The 16,750-nt window shown below is 37.9% G+C and overlaps 1 pseudogene; it reads right to left on the bottom strand.

Moving 5' to 3' along the window:
* Positions 1-1,704: 1,704 nt before the first annotated feature.
* LOC127429921 (NACHT, LRR and PYD domains-containing protein 12-like) overlaps positions 1,705-16,750 on the bottom strand; it is a 34,797-nt pseudogene continuing 19,751 nt past the window's right edge.

Raw genomic sequence — 16,750 nt, 5'->3', positions numbered from 1 at the left:
TCTTCAGCACTGGTAGATTTTTGAAACACCTCCAGTATCTCACTCACTGCCTAGAGATGGATGACGTGAGCTCCTCTGTCTTCACTCTCATTGGTAGTCGCTCGTCATTTGCATAAAATTAACAATTTATCGACTTTGTCTTGTCGCTTGCCACGGCGATCTCTACTGCCAACGTTCACTACAGCTCGTGTCGCCAGAAGTCGCTCTGCTCTTATTGAAAATGAACTGGATAATGTCCCTTTGTCACGCAGTGCCGTCGATGGTGTGACTAAGTGGCGGTCCTTGGCCAATTAAGGATGCAATACAGTCCAGACCTTTGCTGTGTTAGTCAAAGGTCTGGCTACATGGGACTAACTATAAGCTATTTGAAGCTAATGTAATACTGTGGGGTGTTTTAAAGTAAATTATTGAGGAATTGTTAATCACAGTTATGATTTCACCCTTTCATTCCTTTATCTATTCATTCATTCTGGCTCTGTAAGTGTGTTCTGTAAGAATAACATTTCAACAACATTCCCATAACATTATTACACTATTTCTATTATCCTGACTTTATCGTATTTCTACAGTAATACAACAACATTTTCTGGTGATGTTTGCTAAGGGAAGCTTCACAATTACCATTACTCTTACATAGGGTCAAGGATTTGCACAAACTCCTAACCCTAAGTATTAAACTTAAGCATGCAACTAGCCTCATACCATTTGTAATACGGACATGAATAATCCCTCAACTTGTGTGGTTGAGAAGAGGTGTGCTTTTAAGAGATCAGATTCAGGCTTTTTACCTGGTGGATAAAAAAACCCGGAAGAAATAGCCCACAGACTTACATATAAGCAGAGACCAGAGTGCAGAATGTCATAGACTTCAGCTGGGCTCTTTTGACTTAAACCAACAAGCAATGACTTAGAAACAACCGAGAAGACCCTGGTAACCACCAACCATGGCAACAACCCACAACACCCAATAGCATGGTGGTGGTGAGTTCTGAGCTGGCAAAGATCACTCACATTTTGATACTGACCTCACAAAGGAGATGGAAGAATAAAGCCATGATTTCTGTGAGCATCTTCTGCAGAGTTTTTGCCTATACGGCAGGCTTTTTTTTCTTACAGAAGTACCTTCATTATATTTTGTAAACATTTTTCCAACAATTGTTTCAGGAAATCTGGTTTTCTCCTGGTGGAAATCACAGCTCATCTACATGTTAGAGGAACGGCTACCATGAGGCAAAAGAAAGTTCTCCCCTAAAGTTCTCCAGACCTATAGATACCCATCACTGCCTTGTAAATAATGAATTTGAATGAATAAAATCCCTTTCTTTGGCAATATCTCTCCTAGATGAGACCATTGCAATACAAGATGAAGATAACATCTCATTTGTTCTCAGCTAACTGCATCCAGCCATTCTGGTGTTCCTCACGAACAAACATCTATGGTAAGCGTGTTCTTGTTGATCCCTTTTTCAACAATTATATTATTTCATTTAGCAGACACTTTTATACAAAGCGATTCAGTCAATATATACAGGTCTAAATTGTTTGTTTCCTTGGATACTATCTACGCATGTCCTCAAACTGCAGTTGTTGTGGCAGATTCCCCAAAACAGCAATCGAAGCGCAGTCGAGTCAAAGATTTCTCGGAGGCACAAGTTCTGATTCCAAAAATAGACTTTTATTACAGAGTAACAAAGCCGAGGTGGTCCATGGAGCATCTAAAATTACACTTTAGAACATGCATATTTTATACAGTTTCTGTTCTCCTTATCTCTTTAGGCGATGGCCTCTTCATCCAATAAAAACATCTTATGCCCCCCTAGTTTCGTCACCACTGTCTCCCTTCTAGCTGGTCATCCTGACCCAACTTGCTTTATATGCATAAAACACACTGTTATCACTTCATATGCTTACATATTTTATATTAACTAACAATCATTACTTTCTGCATTAATTTGATTAGTATATTAAATAATTTCCCTTATTACAGTCATTGGTTACACAAAACATCCCTGTAAGATGGAGAAATGTGTGCGCTGCAACAGGAGGCGTTTGATCCTCAACACACACCCATCTCACGAGTATTATTACACATATACATTTGTTTCATCTCGTTTCTAGCACTAATTAATGCACATATATTATCTGCATCTTTCAGGCACCAGGTAGTGACTCTGCTCTTATTAAAACATTCTATCATTCTTTTAGTATCGACACACACAAATCCTTCTGGGTTATTCACAGAAATGTCATACAGAGAGATACAGAGAGAGGCTGTAATTCTTCATAGAGAAGTTAAGTTGTATTTTTCCAACATATCTAACAGATTGAATAACATTCATAATGCAGTTATTCATTGATTACACATTGTCATTTTTAGATCATTGCATATTGCATACATATTAAATTATCAAAATGGATTAACTGAATGATTAAATGAAAATATCCCATTCAGTTTAATAATGTTTTGCAGTCCAGAGTACATCAGAAGTCAAGATGTTAAGTTTTTGTTAGCAACAAAAGGAGGTGGCTAGGAGAATGGATAGGGCAGCCAAAGACCTGAAATAAACAGCAGGTTTACTTTAAATGGTTGCATCACTTATATTAAGTATTTAGGTTGTTAGCTGTGTGTGTGTGTGTGTGTGTGTGTGTGTGTGTGTGTGTGTTAACTGTTTATTAATCAAGAACTCATCATTGAGTAATAATCCAAAGTGTCAATTTCAGTTTATGCCCACTTCTGTTGCGTCAAAGGTTTCTAAGGCAAGTCTTAGTGCACCAAGTTGAGAATTATGATCGCTATAGACCTTATTCAGAGTAGCAGTATATTTATTTTTTGACAGGAATGAAAACGAGTCTGTGAAGGATAGACTTTACAGACGTGTTTAAAGCTGCAGTAAGGTTACAATTTGGTCTGTTTCTCACCCAAAACAGATTGTAACACTTCAGAAGACATGGATTAAACCACTCAAGTCATATGGATTACCTTTATGATGCCTTTATGCCCTTTTTTGAGCTTGAAGTGTTGGACCCCTTTGACTTGCATTGTATCGACAAAACACCTCATATCTCCATCAAATTATCTCTGTGTGTGTTCCGCAGAAGAACATTATACGTGTTTGAGACGGTTTAAAGTTGAGTAAATGATAAAAGAATTACCATTTTTTGGGCCAAATATTCATTTAAACAGCACATGTTTGCATACATCATGGTTTAAATTAAAGCAGACAGGTTTAATCTGACCTTCAAAACACTCTTACACAAACACTGATCACTGACTATTCCTTAAAATGTGTTTCTATAAAGTGTAGTTCTGTATTGTAGATGCATATCCTTAGTATCTTTCTGTCTTATATTTGAATGAGTAATTAATTCACTGTTCTTCAAATAAACATCACATCCATGCAATTTTTAAAAATACACTACAACAGATGGTCTAAGCCCGGCAGGCCAGTAAATCATCAAATAGAATTTTTTCTGATCTCTCCGGCAGAAATATTCTGAACATTGAATAGAAATTCCTAAGAGGTTTTATTGTTTTGTGTGTTTGTGTATTAAGATTTCCATGCAGTAGATGATTTATGCCGAAATTCCGCAATCCTACAAATCTCACATATGCTCACAAATGCTACACATATGAACAAAAAAATACACTTTCACTGGCTCACACAGACTCATACACTTTGTTAATACAGATACAGTTATACAAGCACACACACACACACACACACACACACACACACACACACACACGCTGGTTTAGTTTCGTTTAAAGCACTCTGGTGCCATCTGCTGATAGTGGGGTTAATCCTTGTCTGCTAGTTGAGACACAATCAATGTATGTGTAACTTTGACACCCTCTGCTGGTAACACACATAATTTAAAATAATTTTAATTAACAAAAGTATACATTTTACCAATACAAATGTCCACTTTGTGGAAGAAACGAAAAGTTGCATTGTTTCAGAGTCACTTCAGCAGATGTATTTGATCATTAGGGAAAGCTTCACACACATATCCGGTTGTGATCACTGTGGGGTGAGCATCTCTCTGTAGAGGTTCCTTATTCTCAATAAGTTGATCCTCAAAAAATCACAGTGACATCTAAAACCTGTGAGTACAACAATAAAATACAGTCACATATGCAGTATAGGACAGAATTGCTTACAGATCTGTTCAGGAGATCCCTTTCAGAAAAAAAAAAAAAAGAAAAAAAAAAAAGAAACTACTAGTATGACCATTGAGATTTATTAAAAGCTTAAATGTGATGTCCACTACAATTTTGTTCAATACTGATTATCAACAAAAACTGTAAAAGTTGAAAATGATATTCATATTAGGGCTGGGCGATATAGCTAAAAACAATTATATCTCGATATTTTTCAAACTTTTGACGATATTTAGATGTACTGTCTATCTAGATATTTTTGCATTTTGCTCTGGAATCATTTAAAAAGGTGATTTTCTTTTGCCCCCCATGAAAAAACAAAAACAAAAAAAAACATTTGGATAGAACAGCTATCGTTTCAAAATACATACAAAATGTTTACTGCAAAATCAACACACAGTTAAAAAAGGTATCTAGACATAGTGACAACTTACTGCTTTTTACTAAATGAACACAAAAGGCATATTTTTTAAATCATATTTATTTAAATGTACCTATATAAAAATATGAAGAAAATGGTACAAAAAGTGCACTCTTCTTTCTTTTTTTTTTTTTTTTTTTTTGTAGATAGCATTTCAAGTACTATATTTTCACTTTTAAATGTGCCAGTAGAACAATATGAAGAAAAGGGTACAAATCAGGCACAAAACAAAGTGCAGTCTGCCAGCTTCTTTAGAGGAAAGTACTTGAAATACCAGTATTATCTTTTTACACTGATGTCAATTAACACAAGGATTGATATTCAGTCATATTCAAATGAACCAAAATAACAATACGAAAAGAAAAGAAGAAAGAAGTGCAATTTATCCGTTTCTTTAAGTGCATAGTACTTCAAGTACTAATTAGATTATCGTTTCAAGTAAATGAACGCAAGTAATGACGTTCAATAATTTTTAAATGTAACAATATGAAGAAAGAGTGCAAAACAGGTACAAAAAGTGCATTCTGTCAGCTTCTTTAGAGCAAAGTAATTCACATATTGCATTTTACAATATGCAGCTGGGGTAACAGGTTAAGCATTTTTTCATAAAGTTTTTAGCTAAGAACATGATCTATCAACTGTTTCTGGTTTAAAAGATGCTCTGTGGCATGACACTATGTTTCCACTGGCACTAAAAACTCTCTCAAATGGGAAACTAGTTGCTGGAACACATAAGTACTACCTGGCTAGTTTTGCCAATTATGGGACATTTTCCTCATGGATTCTCCACCACTGAAGTGGATTTGTGTCACTGTCAGCATTTTCAGATTGCAAGTAGCTTTCCAGTTCCTTATCAATGGTGTCCCTCTGGGACAAAGCCCTTCAAGAAGATGATGATGCTGCCTCTTTAAAGAAGCTCCCCACTGACTTATTTTAACTGTCTGGTGGCTCAGGTGGAGCTTCTGCACTTGCTGTTGGAGTGTACACCACAGTGTCAGGCTCAAAATAAGTTTTAGCATGTAGGGACTCTAACTCGTCAACAGCTTGGATCAGTGAAGGAGCAAATGTTCAACAGCCTGTTGGTCTCAGGAGCAGAGTATGTGTCACTGAGGTACTCCAAAACAGAGCTTTTGATTGATTTGGTGAGGTCAGTATCTTCCTCTTGAGGTGCAAGGATATTGATGTTGAACAGAGAAAGCACAGGTTTGATACAGGAAACTGTCACATAGTCCTGACCTGACAATGCATCGATGAAATCTAGAAGGGACCGTAGAGCTTTGTGAACAGACTCCAGCACCTCAAGGTCATACCAGATAGGAACCAAATGTCTTGTCTTTTTATCAGAGGCAACGACTTTGCTTATGGCTGGTTCTTACTCCAGGACACAAGCAATCATTAGTTCCCTGGATTCCCACGTGGTAGGTGACTCTTCTTTGATTGAGGTCCTTCTGGAAACTGGTTTGCAGACAAGTGGATTTAAGCTCCCAGCCATCAATAAAATGTATAGTTAGACTGAGGTAGGGTTTGTAGGTTCGGCTCATCCACAGGTCGGAAGTGGTCACGAATTGTATTATCCGAGATAACTTTTGTGACAGCTGTTCGCAAATTTTAAAATACAGTTTCAGGAGTGCTTCCTGAGCTATATTTCGGGGGTCGATTGTCTTTGGCAGCCGCTTGAACACAATGTTTTCCACAGACCTGACTGGTATCATATCTTTGGTTATGGGAAACGTAACCGCTGATGTAATTTCTTCCCACTTCTTACTATTTTTCACATATGGTACACCGTAGCAGAATGATTCAACCAGCTTTGCTTGTTTTGGGACAGAAGGCCCACCAAATTTTGGCAGAAGAAGAGGCCGAGGCAAGCGATGGCCCGCAGAGTTTCATGCATTCCTCGTACGCCACAGGATGTTGCTTGAGGTGGTGAAAGAGATTGGTTGTGCTACCAAACTTTGTGGCTATCTTCTTCTTGCACAGCTTGCAAAAGACTGTATTTCATTCAGTGTCTGTTTCTTTAAAACCAAACCATCCCCATATTACAGATTGTGCATTCTTTTGGGGGACTAAATCATCATCACCTCTCATGTCTCTTTCCACACCTGTGTTGCTTGCTGTCACCATTTTGCTAATAATGTGTAAACAGACCCTCCCCCATCAGTACATCTCTTGTCTTAAAGCTGTCATACTTGTAAGATAAAAAGGGAGAGTGAAATTGGCCTACTGGAGCCATCTTTAGAAAATTAAGATTAGAAGATATTCACGATATTTCCTAATTTTATATCATCAGAAAAATTATTTGCGATAATATTGCTAATATTCTATGTATTGCCCAGCCCTAATTCATATAATCATTAGCAGGCCCAATCAGAATCTGCACCTGCAAAACTTTGCAAATTTTGGCTGAATTAGAACACCCATCTTTCACAAAGTTCTACATATTGCCTGCCCCTTTTGTGTTAATTATTTTAGTTAATTTGATCATGTTTTAAGATAAGATAAGAATGTACAGTAGTACTTTCAGGTCAATTTAACATATTTGTCATGTTGAAATCCATTCTGCATATTTTTGCCCAAAATTAGCAAAGAAATGTTTAAAGAAAAAAGTTCAGACACCTACAGTAATGGGCTGTGAAAAGGTGGAGCATAATGTGAGGTCCTTGTTTGTTTTTTTCTGAGAAAATATACACACATAAGATGCCTGTTAGAGAACAACATTTTATTCAAAAGTAGCAGAAAAACATTTAACATATTTCTAGTTTATAAGTTATTGTTCAGTTGATGAAATTTATTATACATTTTTTTTAAATTACACTACTCACAGTTCCTTCAGTTCATAATATGGGTCCTTCTTTAGATCATTAAGTAGCTTCCATCCTGAATCTCCTAGTTCATTCTCAGACAGATCCATTTCTTTCAGGTGTGAGGGGTTTGATCTCAGAGCTGAAGCCAGAACACCACAACCTTCATCTGTGAGACCACAGTTCCTCAACCTGCAGGGAACAATGACATACTCTTTACTCTCTCAGTTCAATGTTAGTATTTATTAATAAGGGGTTCAAGCCCGAAGGGCTGAAACCCTATTGTAAATGTAGGGTTTCGCTTTTATCATTTTTTTCTCCACTAAAACTGATCGTGGAGAACAAACCGTAAGGCCTAGAGACTTGAGACTTTCAGGTATGGTAGTGCTATTGGTCACTACTCAGGTGCATGAACTCACCCCGATCAGCCAAAGAGGGGTGCTACAGTGAACAAAACAAATACAATTCACATTTTGGTCCTTAACTCTTGAACTGTAACCAAAATATTTTTTTCCTATGATTCCTTGAGTCATGATGAATCATTTTGCCCCATGTCATATTTTGACAAGCTTAAAAAAGACAGATCGAAATGAAATGTGGTAGGCCTATTTGTCTCTTGGCCCAAGAGGTCTGTGCAAAATGTGAAAACAATTGGCCACTGGAGACGCTATCGCATTTTACAAGCGTTTAAATAATTGTATATACCTATGTGTTTCACAAAGAATATTCATATCTTATTATAGATCTCCTCGTTCAGTATTAACCCATTTGTTTTCATCCCTGCCCACTAGAATGGTCATCATTGTGGATTCCGATGAATGTTATTTAATGTACCTCTTACTAAAAATGGGATCAGATGGTGTTTAGACCAAGCCTCAAAAAACTGAATTAATATTTTTTTTTCACCATTGTTTCAAAGTTATGCTTAAACGAATTTAGTGATGGCTACCACTAACATCTTGGTGATGCTTTGAAGTATTGAGACAGGTGAGGTCTAAAATCACAAAAATGTATATATTTGGTTACAACATCAGAACAGTTTGGCCTAAAGTCATGTACTGTACCTGGCCTCTTTGGATTGACTTCACTGACAGTTTGGAAGACTGTAAAGGCATTGTTTTGACCATCTGCTTGCATGATTACTCAATGCTTTTTGAGTAATCATGCAGCTGATATTGACAGCTATTAAAAATCAGAAATGTGAAAAAAACATACCAAGCACTTTAAACAGTACTGACAACCATATTCTGCTGTATTCTGCTTAGCCTAAGAGATGTTCTTACCACAGCATCTCCAGTTTACATCGAGGATTCTTCAGTCCAGCAGAGAGCAGCTGCAATCCTGAGTTGCTTAGTTTATTCCTAGACAGATCCAGTTCTATCAAGTGTGAGGGGTTTGATCTCAGAGCTGAAGCCAGAGCAGCACAGCCCTTTTTTCTGACACCACATTCCCACAACCTGCACAGAACAATGCTTCAATTTTATTTGGACACTTTAGTCACACTTAAAGCTGTTGTATGTGACTTTTTCTGTGTTAAAATACTTCTTCCTATCCCAGCTTAAAATGCAGAAACAACTATAAGTAAGCCATTCATAGGTTAATTTTCTTAAAAACTGTAAGCACTGTGTTTCTATGGCGCTATGAAGATTGCTCTGTTTGTTTTGAGCAACCCACTTAGGCCCGCCCCAACAACGTTACTCGGAGTGAGTTGGTGTGGGACTAAATCTTTGTTTGACCAATGGGAGACATATTCAGAAAGCTGTTTTGTAGATGTCACTGTAGCGGCTTTTTGCCTGCATCATGAAAACATCCTTGTTATGCTGTTTTTACCTCAGTTCAGACAATTCCATCATAAGCTCGATAATCTTCGGATTCATCAAGCTTATTTAACTGCAATGTTTCATCACATATATTTTGAATATTGTAAATTTAGTTACATTATACTGTCATTTTGATATTTTAGATCCCCTAACCCAACCCCATTCCTAAACCTAGCACTTTAAAACAATATAAAGTTACAGATTTACAAACACTTAAATTTAATCACTGTATTTTTACTTTATGCTATTATATAGATATTTTTGAACAGCTAACCCCACCCCATGCCTTAACCAATAATACAACAACAATATAACTAACCAACCATATAAAAGAGTACAGTCACAATAATTTATTTAAAAAAGACAAAAAATCACTGTAAAAGTATTCCAAATGACTCATGATACATTTAAAGTCTTCTAAAACCATACTACAGCTCCGTGTGAGAAACCAAGTGAAACTAAAGGTTTTAATAGCTGACAATCTTCCTCTTGGTGAAGGTAGTCACATCTTATTCAAAAATTCAAAAACATTCACATTTCAGAATGTCACAATTGGTCACAAGACATGCTAGAGCCAATAGCACTTGACACCATTGACGTCAGAGCTGGCATAGCGCTTGCTGATGCGACAATTTGAGTGTTTATGATGGGGGTGGGGATGCTGTTTACTTCATATAAACTTAATTTTGGATCTGTTTCTCACATAAAGCCATCACACTGCATCGGAAGATGTGTAATACAGCGAACAAATCACATGAATTGTATTTTATAATCATTTTTATGGTGCTTTTCCCTTTTTTTGAGCTGCAACTCTGACATTCTGAAACCTTGAACCCTTTATGTCCCGATGCAAACAAAACAATGAACAAATAAGTAATAAATAAAGCAATTAGTAAATTATGTCTGAATTTTCAATTAGCTTAATTTAAAAATGTAGCTCCTCCAAAAATGAGTTGAATACTGTATCAGAGTGACTGTTAAACATTCAAAACACCAGATCATACTGTGAGATTAGATGATCTTACCTCAGAATCTTCAGTTTACAGTTAGGATTCTGCAGTCCATTACAGAGCAGCACCAATCCATAGTCTCCTAGATTATTCCTAGACAGATTCAGTTCTAAAATGTTTGAGTGGTTTGAACCCAAAGCTGAAGCCAGAGCTCCACAACCTGTGTATGTGACACCACAATACTCCAACCTTGAAAGCAGAGAGATTACAGCAATTATTGTGAAGTGTTAAATAACAGTGTTTTCAGGTTGATGAAATGTAATTCATCAAGACTTTTGGTATGAATGTGAAATTTATGTTGTAGAACAAAATGTCCAAGTATTGTCAAGTAATACTCATAAGTTGAAAAACCCTACTACAAAAAACCCATAGGAAAATCCAGAAGGAACCCATGGCAAATTAGATTTCCGGGTTCGCCAACATATTGACGTCATGGCTGAACAGCTTTATACAGAGTCTGTGCAGCTGTTACATGTTAAATGAACGAAAAACTCATACACGAAGACCAACTTGAGAAGTAAACTTATCAATTCTGTTTCCTGTACAGATCCAGTGAGTACCTATATGGCTGTCATGTGTCAAATTAACAAAGACTCATGCCCAAAGACTCAGGAGGTGAACTAATCATTTCTGTTTACTGTATGGAACCTATTGTATAGAACCTGTCCCAAGTCAAATGAACGAAACACGAGCACGGGTTTTGCGCATGCGCTACCACGACAAAATTAACTAATCACTCTCTGAGTATATTCATTCTTGAGTCATGTATGTCCCCCCTTCTGTTATCATTACTGACACTCAAGCCCATATGAATTTCTCTCTTCCGAGGAACACAAAAGGACATTTTAGGCAGAATGTTAGTTACCATTCACTATCACTGCATCTTTTTTCCATTCAGTGAAAGTAAATGGTGACTAAAATTTTTTTATTCTGATTGCTGAAAAAGGACAGCGATCGATGGGGCCATATTGGTTAAAAAAAATAATAATAAAGAAAATGTGACTCAATGAGCACTATGTATCTCAGTAGAAAGAAATAGGGTATAATGAAATACGGTAGAGGCTAATGTCAAACTAAAATAAAAATAGGGCATTTGCCTACCCATATGCTTCAGCATACATTACCTTAATACATGCTTATTACATTCACAGAATTTATGCATTAAACACATGTTTAAACACTCACAGTATTTTATGCATTAAACTCATGCCCAAATCACTCAAATCATTCCGTGCATTTCCAACCAGGCTTCAAGGACATGTACAACAGTCCAAAACAATAAAATTCTCACTATACTTGCCCACCCAATTAGAAAACACTCTGGGCTACAAACCACCAAACAAGACATGATCAGTACCAAATCCACTTACCCAGTTCCTGCACGTGTGCACCAAACGTGGTCAAACTACACACATGTAATCCACATGCATCCCTCAGTAACCATCCACAACAAACACCCAACTTCAACATCCAACTCCTCTGAACACACATTCAATGCAACTCAACAACATTTTGTGCTAAATTTGACATTCACCCAAAGAACCCTCAAATGACGAACAAAACCAGGAGCTCTCCCAAACAATGCCCGCCCCCATGGCTCCAACATGAGAGAGTGCCTGAAAGCAGGTGTCGCAAAACTCTGGTGCAAAACTCTGGTCTTTAAGGGGCCACATCCAATTTATGACTAGAGTTAAATTACAAGAAATCTCTCCACCTGGCTACGTTCTCCCCTGTGAAAAGTCATTGCCCCAGATGATTTAATACATATTTTTCACTTCTTTAAAACCTTCTCTAAAGAACACACTATGCAGGCTTGTTAACACCTGAGAGAAGACTTTAGGACTGAGTAAAACAGCATTGCATACTGATTTTGACTCATTGTTTGAGTGTATGCCAGGATTGGCTCATTTAGTTCTTCTTGGTGCAGATACAGGCTATTTAATCTCTGGTTCAGACACCCTAGGAGCTGTGCCAGTGTTCAGACACCCTAGGAGCTGTGCCAGGCACATTCTCTGTCCCTTGCAGACTAGGATATGTGACCTCTTCTAGCACAACAATATCAGGATCAGAATGCACAACTTCAACCTGCTCAGAAACAGATTCTCCCCTCGATAGTGGTGTTGTGGGAAAATGGGTTTCAGTCACTTCTGGCTCAGGAACAGAGTTAACATAAGGGCGCAAGACAACTCTATGGACTCTCTTTATAGGACCACCCTCAAGAGGCTCAATCATATGTGTGGTACCCTGCACATTTATGACACTGTATACAGCAGGTCCCCATGAATCCTGTATTTTGTTCCTACAAAAAGGTCTGTAACGCAAGTATACCTGCTGACCCACATCCCTAACAGGGCTATAGACCTTGCCAATAAAAGGGGCAAGTCTCTCTGCAGCCTTTTGTTCATCAAATTCCCTGACTTTTTCATGAGCTTCTCTCTGTCTTGGTTAATCACTAACCAACCATGTTTTCTGTCCACAGTTTGCTCTTGACCTAGCAGTGCACCTACTGGAAGATGCAGGTTGACTCCAAACAGCAAGTAATGTGGTGAGTATCCAGTGGTTGAATGTGGTATTACATTATAAGCATAAAGTGCATCCGGAAAGTATTCACAGCGCTTCACTTTTTCCACATTTTGTTATGTTACAGCCTTATTCCAAAATGGATTAAATTCATTATTTTCCTCAAAATTCTACAAACAATACCCCATAATGACAACATGAAAGAAGTTTGTTTGAAATCTTTGCAAATTTATTAAAAAAAAAAAATTATAAACGAAAAAAAATCACATGTACATAAGTATTCACAGCCTTTGCTCAATACTTTGTTGAAGCACCTTTGGCACCAATTACAGCCTCAAGTCTTTTTGAGTATGATGCTACAAGCTTGGCACACCTATTTTTGGGCAGTTTCTCCCATTCTTCTTTGCAGAACCTCTCCAGCTCCATTAGGTTGGATGGGGAGCGTCGATGCACAGCCATTTTCAGATCTCTCCAGAGATGTTCAATCGGGTTCTGGCTGGGCCACTCAAGGACATTCACAGAGTTGTCTCGGAGCCACTCCTTTGTTACCTTGGCTGTGTGCTTAGGGTCGTTGTCCTGTTGGAAGATGAACCTTTGCCCCAGTCTGAGGTCCAGAGAGCTCTGGAGCAGGTTTTCATCAAGGATGTCTCTGTACATTGCTGCATTCATCTTTCCCCTCGATCCTGACTAGTCTCCCAGTTCCTGCTGCTGAAAAACATCCCCACAGCATGATGCTGCCACCACCATGCTTCACTGTAGGGATGGTATTGGCCAGGTGATGAGCGGTGCCTTGTTTCCTCCAGACATGACGCTTGCCATTCAGGCCAAAGAGTTCAATCTTTGTTTCATCAGAACAGAGAATTTTGTTTCTCATGGTCTGAGAGTCCTTCAGGTGCCTTTTGGCAAACTCCAGGCATGGCTTCCGTCTGGCCACTCTACCATATAGGCCTGATTGGTGGAGTGCTGCAGAGATGGTTGTTCTTCTGGAAGGTTCTCCTCTCTCTACAGAGAAATGCTGGAGCTCTGTCAGAGTGACCATCGGGTTCTTGGTCACCTCCCTGACTAAGGCCCTTCTCCCCCGATCGCTCAGTTTGGCCAGGCGGCCAGCTCTAGGAAGAGTCCTGGTGGTTCCAAACTTCTTCCATTTACGGATGATGGAGGCCACTGTGCTCATTGGGACCTTCAATGCTGCAGACATTTTTCTGTACCCTTCCCCAGATCTGTGCCTCGATACAATCCTGTCTCGGAGGTCTACAGACAATTACAGTAACTTATAACTATAAGTGGTTAAAATCAGTAAACTAAGTAAGTGATGTGGGTCATTGATTAAACAAAATAATTTTGTATGAACTATAAGTTTTAGTGTTAAAGTCCTTGAAATCATCCCGAATAAACTGAAATACACGTAGATGCATTGTCCTTTGATTTTGACCGATATTAGAGGTCAATTCATTTTCTATGTAGTTTAAGAGAGTGTTGTCCCTCCTTTGACCAAGTTGATATAGATCTCATTCAGTGAGAAGCATCACAGTCGAATGAGCCCATGCGTCAGACAGTGGTTCATGAAGAATCCCATGTCTTTGAGTTTGAATCAATTCAAGACTCTGTGAAGTCCATCTTAGTAGACTGAAGTAAAGTCTGGCTGGCACATGCTGCATTTGGTCATCATCACTGAGCGACACAGTGGGAGTCAGACATCAGGCAGGACCAGAGATGGATCTGGCAGACTCTGGTAACCTCAGGATGTAATACAGAGGTTTAGACAGGGAAATAAATAGAATAAAGTTAGCATAGATTCCATTCATTTTTTGGTAGGTTTAAAGAATAAGAGAAGTGTTTTCGGTTCCGGAAGACCTAACTAAAGCAGCATAACTATGAACTGAGGGATAAATAAGGTGTATGCCTGGTTGAATAGATACATTTTTAGTCTTGACTTAAAATGAGTGTGTCTGAGTTCCGAACACTGCTAGGAAGACTATTCCATAGTTTAGGAGACAAATATGAAAATTATCTCCTTTTGTGGATTTTGATATTCTCGGTATTGTTAACAGGCCGGAGTTTTGTGATTGTAGTGAGCATGATAGATTATAGCATGATAGAAGGTCACTGTAGTACTTTGGAGCTACACAATTCAAAGCTTAGTAAGTACTTAACAGAATTTTAAAATGTATACGAAAATTAACAGATAGCCAATGTAACAGATCAAATGGGGCTGATATGATCGTATTTCTTGGTTCTAGATAACACTCATTTTAACACTGCATTTTAAACCAGCTGAATTGTATTTATTAAACCTGTAGGACATCCACCAAGTAATGCATTACAAATCAAATCTGCCTGATTCCATTCAATTGTTCTTTTATCGATAACAGTGGTGTGCGTGATGACGTCATGCCTAAAAAAAAACACTTTGTCGCATAAGTTTTAGTTTATCGCAAAATAAATCTCCCCTTAAGCCGTTTCCATACAGAAATGTGTGTTTATCACTAATTGTTTACCTTTTGCCTCCCCGATGTCCCTATTTTTGTTAAAATGGGGAGAGTTTTGAGACAATAGCTAGCTTACTGTCATTTTAATTTCACAAATAATTGCAATCAAAAGGGAACAGGTGCCCTTCTGATAGGACTGTAATATTGGTCCTGATGCTGCGCCTATCGCAGGTTGCCACCGGTTCCGACCTGAAAGCGAATCGTCATGGCCCTGTTCAAGCTGGCAACCTGCACCAAGTAGTGGGGGAATCTTTCGGTCTTAGTATAAGGACCATCCATCGATGTGTATGCTGTGTGCACAGCTATTAAAGAAAAAGTTATCCTGTGTATTTCAGGGTTTACATATGATACATTCCTGATATTCAATAGGCCGTTTTGAACAATCATCTAATCTAAAGCATCGCCATCAAAACTGCATTATGTCCCACATATTTGTCCAGCAACTTTTAACAACAAACTGAACTTGATTGTCATCTAAAATTAATTTAGCATCATAATGCAATTGACATTTTCTGAAGAAGCTCAGCAAATGTGATCAGAGTTAAAGCTGGTTAGATTGAAAATATTTAATACAGAGGATTTTGCCAGCATTTTTTCAAAAGTATAAACAATAATTTTATAGAATTGGACTATGTTATTTCCAAAAAAAGCACACTGGTACTTTTCTCCTAGTATTGTGTATTTATTTTTCATTTGCGCACAGAAAAGTTTTTGTACTGTGAGCTAATTCCATGACTGCCGTCTATTATTTTGAATGGTGTGGAAAAGCAAATTTAATAAATAAACCGATGTCTTCCGTGATTAAATTAATCGCAAACAGTGGCCATTCATTTGTTCTCCGTGCACTTGTCGATGGGCATGATACGAGATATTTGTGTTGGCACTGGAAGTGTCATGTTTGCAGCATCGGATCTGTGCTATGCCTTTAAGATCAATCCATAATCACGTACAATAAATTGGCTTTCAAGGATGTATACCGTTGTCGTGATTTACACAGGCTAACGATTGAGGTAAATTCTGTCATGTGACACTAAATTTTTGCATTACTGTCAATTTTCTCGACAAAAAGTGTTTCCAAACCAGTTTTTCATGACATCTGAAGCATTGACATAGAGTTTATGCGTTAAATGTGAGTTAAACGGAAAAATATTATGTCGACACTTGTGAAATTTTAGCAATAATTTGCGTTTCCATCGGCTTTATTTTGATGCACTAAAACTGTCAGAAATCCTTGGATGGAAACGTAGTTTATGTGGATGTTGAAGTCACTGACAATTAAAGCGCTAACCACACCAACCACTAGATCTGACAGAAAATCAGCAAATTCTTAAAGGAATTCAGAATATGGCCTTGGGGGTCTATATGCTGTTGCAAGAACAAAAGACAAATATTTTTTATTTATATCTTACGATGTCACTAAGCATTATCAGTCATTATCAAAATTAAACTTATATCCAGACCTTTGAGTAACACTGAAAATATCACTGAAAATTGTAGCAACACCTCCTCGTTGACTTTTCAGATGAG

The sequence above is a fragment of the Myxocyprinus asiaticus genome, chromosome 39 (genome assembly GCF_019703515.2).
Source record: "Myxocyprinus asiaticus isolate MX2 ecotype Aquarium Trade chromosome 39, UBuf_Myxa_2, whole genome shotgun sequence".
NCBI classification, from domain to species: Eukaryota; Metazoa; Chordata; class Actinopteri; order Cypriniformes; family Catostomidae; genus Myxocyprinus; species Myxocyprinus asiaticus.
Note: the sequence above shows the minus strand (reverse complement) of the source record. Positions and strands in the feature narration are given on the sequence as shown.